Source organism: Mustela nivalis (assembly GCF_964662115.1).
Source record: "Mustela nivalis genome assembly, chromosome: 16".
Lineage (NCBI taxonomy): Eukaryota > Metazoa > Chordata > Mammalia > Carnivora > Mustelidae > Mustela > Mustela nivalis.
In genome coordinates this window covers 36,827,532-36,833,695 of record NC_139035.1, presented here as the reverse complement: position 1 = coordinate 36,833,695, position 6,164 = coordinate 36,827,532, and the positions used below count along the sequence as shown (strand labels likewise).

Genomic DNA, 6,164 nt, shown 5'->3' with positions numbered 1-6,164 from the left:
TGAATTATTACAAATATCCCTTAAATGTGTTACTGTGACAAATCACTGTTAAACCTATTGAGTGTATGTACAAAAAATATTTAAATATTTAAATAAATAGGGAAATCATTTGAGCATTCATATTAAATATTGACAGTGCATTATGAGGACAACTTGAGGGAAACCGTAACTCTTCAGCCAACAAACATCTAATAAATAATTGCACAAGGCAAAACAAGAGTTTACATCAAAGTGATACTATTCATGGAATTGCTTGATACGGTAGCACTCGTCGTGTTAAACAAAATGATCTTGCATAGCTCTGTTGAGTTATTTTATTTCCTTTAGGCCACTATGTTTTTACACAAGTCCTTTAGGAACTCACCAAACCAGAACAGAAAGGAGAACATCAATGCTGCCACTTTGAATGTGACAAAAAGAGAAAAAAACTTCTAAATATATGTGATATTCATGATGAAGTGTCATCAACCATAATGTGATAAATTATTATAAGACATACAAAAAAAGGAAGAAATGGTTAAGAAAAAAATGTCATAGTTCCCAAGTATCTTGCTCTTCTAACATCCATGGAAAGGGAAGATCTGGGAAGTTCACAAAGAACCAATACAGTAACCATGGGAACAGCCTAGCGGCTGACAATGCTGAGAAATTCTTGATAAATTCTTGTTCCTGAATGCGAATAGAAACATTAAAAGTTCAACTATTAAATTTTCATAAACATTTGCAATAATTGTTCAATTCTCTTGGTTTATCCAAGATATCTAATTTTTCTCCCTCCAGCATCCAAATGTATTCCACAATCCTCATAATAAGCTTTGACCTCCATTTTAGTCAACCATTGTACTCTGATACTTGGCCTTTTGGCATCGGGACAAAATGGATATTTGATGCACCCTTGGAGATGCACTCTCCGGAGTGGTACGCTTCTAATCTTAAAGTCAAACTTCAAGCTTTCCCAGACCTGGCTCATTCCGCTTCCAGGGGCCACCTTACCATTTTGCATGACTTCATTTCCCAAGGCTCAACATTTATATGACGATCCCTTTCAAAAGCTCTCCTCAGGGCTCTGCACACCTGTGTTCCCTGAATAGGGTCAGACACAGTATATAAATTAGTGCTGGCATAATTCCTTGCAGTTACTAAGAAAGCAGACAATGATAACTGGGTTATGGATTTGCCAGCACAGTGGTTCTTTTCTACTGTGGGGTGGGAACCTTCAGCACCCCCCCTACCCTGACCTCGGGGGAGAAGAGTGCGGTTAGAGACTGAGTTCAATTACCAGTGGTCAATGATCTAATCAATTGTGCCTCTGTAACGAAGCTGCCATAAAAACCAAACAGACAAACAAAGCACTGGTTTGAAGAGCATCCTAGGTGGTGAACATGGGGAGAAGCAGGGAGACTGGTGCCCGAGAAGTCACCGCCCCTCCTCACCCTGTCCTATGTACCTTCCATTTGGCTGTTTCTGACTTACATCCTTTGAAAATAAACGGGTAATCTCATAAGCAAAATGTTTTCCTGAGTTCTACACGCCAATCTAACAAATTAATGGAACCCGAAGAGCTTGTGCTAGGAACCTCCAATTTATACCCCTCCATCAGAAAGGTGACAAGGTGGACTGGTGATTGGCATCTAAGTGGGGGTGGGGAGCAGTCTGGTAGGACTGACCCCTTGATGTGTGGGAGCTAAACAATCACCAGGTGGATAGCGTCAGGACTGAACTGGATCGTCCGGTGTCTAGCTGGTGTCGCAGAATGGCTTGGTGTATGGAAACACCACCCATCGGGTGTCAGAAGTGAGTGATGTCGGGGTGCGTGGGTGGCTCAGTGGGTTAAGCCTCTGCCTTTGGCTCAGGTCATGATCTCAGGGTCCTGGAATCGAGTCCCTCGTGGGGCTCTCTGCTCAGCAGGGAGCCTGCTTTCCTTTTTTTTTTTTTTTTTTTAAGTGAATGGTGTCATGGTGAAATATTGAGAATAGAGGAGACACAGGAGGACTGTGTTTTTCTTTAGTAGAAAAAAAATGCATATTAGTTTCATCCCTGTGCACATATGCTGACGTCCTTTAGAAAATATGGACTCACCAGCCCTTGTGGTTGTGTTGTGTCTCTGTGGAGCTACTCTGAGATGGGAAAGCAGGCTGCTGAAAGCCGTGACTCCAGCCATCAGAAAGAACCATCTGGCGGACAAGCCCTTGTATTTGGCAGTCAGCATTCTGAAACCACACACAGCATGACACTGTTGCCCGAAAGAAGTAATTCAGTTTATTATCTAAATTTAAACGCCCTAAATATACTTCCAAAGTAGTTTCCTGGGTTGGAAAATTACCACCACAACAGATACAAATAAAACCTAAAGAGAGAATATAAACAATGTCCTGGAAGGAAACACTTTTTAGAACATAAATACCCGAAATAAAGTCTCTTAAACCGTATTTGATGTCTTCAAGAGTTTTCAAACAGTATTCAATGACTGTATCTGTAAAAGGGACTGCTAGCCTTTGTGAGCAAGACTGATGATAATTTTTAAAAGAAAGATAATTCCAAATAAATTGTTATGTTACTTGCCGTGTAATGTTAAGAAAGCAGACTCTGGAATCCACTGGCCATTCAAATTCTTGTCCTCCATCTCCCTGCTATATGTGTTAACCTCTTTGTGTCTCCATTTCCTTATTTGTAGAACAGGAATTTTAAAATATTATTTATTTCATAGAGCTTTGGCTACTTATGAAACAAATATTTGTAGAACACCTACTATGTACTTCTATAATCAGATAGAATTTTTTTAAAAAGTCTGATGCCTTGTGGAATTTATATTCTGCAAAGAAAAGACAGAAAAGAAGCAGTAGGCATAATAAACAGGTAAATAGAAGGCGAACGTTGCTGTGGAAAAGATGAAGTGTAGTAGGTTAGGGTGATTAGAAATAGCAGAAGTGGGTGAGGGTAGGACTGATGTAAGATGATAAAAGTAGAATTAAATACCTTGAGGAACAAATGAAATAATGGCGATAATGTAGTTATCATAGTATGGGATATATTGCAAACTGTATCAGCTGTGATGACAAGAATGCTGACGACGGTATCATGAATCCTGCTTTATAAGTTTTAACATACTGTAACATACATTTTTTATGACTAAAGGTCATCTTCTTTTCACTTGACCAAATAAGTAGCGAACCATAGTTTCAATCACATCAGCTGAAGGTGAGCCAATTACTAAAATACCCACATGCCACAGTCTGGTCCAGGATGTTCAGAGAACTCATGGCTCTGAGAAAGTTCTGGCTCTTCCCCTGGTCAGATCACATATAGTTGAAAAGCAGTGACCCAGCTGTCCATCCCCAGATATACTCGGTTCTTGCTGCGGTTATACTGGCATTTTCATGGCATGACACACACAGTAGAAAATACTTATGCCTCCTAAAAAGTGAAAAGCAGGCTTCCTGGGTGTGTCTGTGGACATGTAGGGGTTTGTCAATTACCCTGAAGATGGTGGGCTGAGGCAGGCACCTTGTATGTTTCTGTGGGTGGGCAGCAGTTTGGCATGGCTAGAACGAGAGCCATGGAAATTTGGGGGTGGGACATGTCAGAAAGTACAGTTAGAACGATGCTGTAATAGATTTCCAAGCATGGGAGCGGTTTGGAATTTACCCAATAGACTATAGAGAATCACGAAGCAATCCAAAAGTGGGAAATAATATAACCAGATATGCTATTTAGAAGGGTTATTCCAGCTCCTGGTGAGAAGAGGGATTCCTTGAGACCAAAAAATGGGAGAGCAAATGTCATCAGAAGAGTCATATGGACTGTGTTTACCCTCTGGAAGTAATTAAATCAAGGGTTGGAAAAACTTTTAGTGAAAATGGATTGATGGGCTTAAAGGCACAGCAGAATAGAAATTTCTCTTCTATCACGAAATAAGTAGGAGTAGGCAATAGGGATTTCACAAGAGGAGGCAGCTGGGCATGAAGTACTATCAAGACAACTTGGTTTCTGTTGAGATAGGAGGGAAAAAGGAAACCTGTTCAACAGGCCAGTGTGGGGGTGGAGGCCTCGCCGAGAAGTCAGACAGGGAACCGCAAGGATGGGGTCACTTGGATTATTTTGAAGGGAAAGCAGAGCTGATGGTTTGGTTTGTTTTCATTTTGTTTTATTTTGTTTGTTTTAGGTTGTAGGAGTAAATAGCAGCGACGAAGGAAACCTAAGGCTTGAGTAGAGGCTGGGAACAAAATGCGGCACTAGGGTCCAAAAGAAGAAAAAGAGCAAATCCTATTGGTTAAAGGGGCTTGAGGCGGTTGGCAGGAAGATTTTAAGTTGATGGATTTATTCATCATTTATTGTATAGCTCATTTATTCAGAATTTATTCCAAGTAATCACTCCTGAATTTAATTAGATATTTATGAGTTGAGCAACAAATGTCTTCTAGAGCTATTTCCTTCTCCAACCAATAGAAAACAGTTTGTTATTGTCTGAATTCATGTTTATGAACTTGGTAGGATTAATAGGTCAGAAGCCCATATCCTGCTTTTCTCAGGCTTCAGAGGACAGAAGTGAGAAGCGGAGCTTTGTATTTCAACTCATTATCATTGTTTTTTAGAGAGCAGGAAGTTATGGGGTGTCTGGCTGGCTCAGTCAGTGGAAGGTGTGACTCTTGATCTCAGGATTGGGAGTTCAAGCCCCACATTGGGTGTAGAGATTACTTAAAAATAAAAACTTAAAAAAAACGTTAAAAAAAAAATAAAGAGGAGGAAGTTATTGCCATAATTCAATAGGTTCCTTTTCCTACTCATTAGCTTTCAGACATTTGTCAGGCAGTTAGAATGGCTGAACTTAGAGTGACAAGCACACACCCTCAGTATGACCAAATATCTATTCTTCCATTTGGGGAATTTGTGTGTGTGTGTGGAGGGGGGGACCATTGGGAGTTTCTTCTACTCTTCTATGTTCTTCTAATTGTCTAACTAATCTAATAATCAAATTGACATGAGCCCTGATCATGGAGAGAGGCTAGGAAGACAGAGAGAAAGAGAGAGAGCAGCACACAGGGGCTCAGCCAAGGTAAACATTTTCGACTAAGAAAACAAGAGGAGCTGATTATTGTGAGTATTTAGAACCAGCAGAGCTTGAAGACTGGAGTGTTAAGAGGTCAGTGACTTGGCCAGTGTTGGCCCAGCAGTCACCACAGTTCTCCTGTGCAGAAAGAGGCCAGAGGCCCGGGAGTGGAGTGTGCAATCCGAGAATCCCCCAGTATGGACTGGGAGACGTGGTTCTCCCTTCTTGGGGTGCATCTGGAACAATGAACATCCCCTGGGCACTCAAGGGACAAAAGAGTTGGCAGGTGCCCTTGCTCTGCCCCACTCCTTAGCACAGGGGCAGAGACAACTGCTGAGGACAGTTAACCCAGACACCAGCTGTTTGTTGCACTGTACTCTAAACTTTAAGCTCCTGCACATTGGTGCAACTGCTTTGGGACAAACCAGCACAAGCCCCAGTGAGGTGAGGATCACCTCTTACCGTCCCCCCCCAACATCCCCCCCCCGACAAAGGATGAGCAAGGGTCCACACCATGCCAGGTCCCTAAGTTTGGAAAATTGGCCCAGCCTGCCTGGGATAAAATGCAGATGCACTGTGCTGCTGAGCAGGCAGGTGAAGGCAGATGGCACGGGCAGGGTGAAGGCAGGAATACGGGGTACAGGAAGGAAACTTGCTCCTTCCTCCAGGAAGGCTTCCCAGACATCCCCAGACAGGGGACCGTGTGGCGCAATCTCCCCTCTCCGGGGATGACGGAGAGGGCTGGTGTCATTTTTCTCCCCTACCCATGGGCACAGGCTGACCTCAGTGAACAGCACAATGCCAAAAGTGGAGGCCAGAGCCACTTACACCAAGCCCCAACCCTCCGCACTCTGCAGGGGCTTCTTTCCTAGAGCAAGTGTGTCTGAGAGCAGCAGGCCCCTCCCCCAGCACACCAGACCATGTTTTTCCTGTCAGAACATAGGAGAAGGCTCTGTTGTGACTGGTGGGGAAGGGTAGTGGGAAGCCCGGGCGGCTCAGTGGAAATCTCTCTCCCTCTCCCGATCTGGACCACCATGAGGGCACAATGTCTAGGAGGAAACTGAGGATGCTCAAATGACTTCCCCCACCGGAAGTTGAGCCGGACTTTGGAAGTCTG

General features: G+C 43.1%; 1 long non-coding RNA gene across 1 annotated transcript in view; it reads right to left on the bottom strand.

The window, feature by feature from the left end:
* Positions 1–298: 298 nt before the first annotated feature.
* The window catches only part of LOC309849385, a 48,202-nt gene continuing 42,336 nt past the window's right edge, over positions 299–6,164 (bottom strand). The window contains exons 4-5 of the long non-coding RNA XR_014303679.1: positions 994–1,083; positions 299–669 (exon numbers count right to left, since the gene is read on the bottom strand). This is a non-coding gene — a long non-coding RNA (uncharacterized lncRNA). The remainder of the gene's footprint in view (positions 670–993; positions 1,084–6,164) is intronic.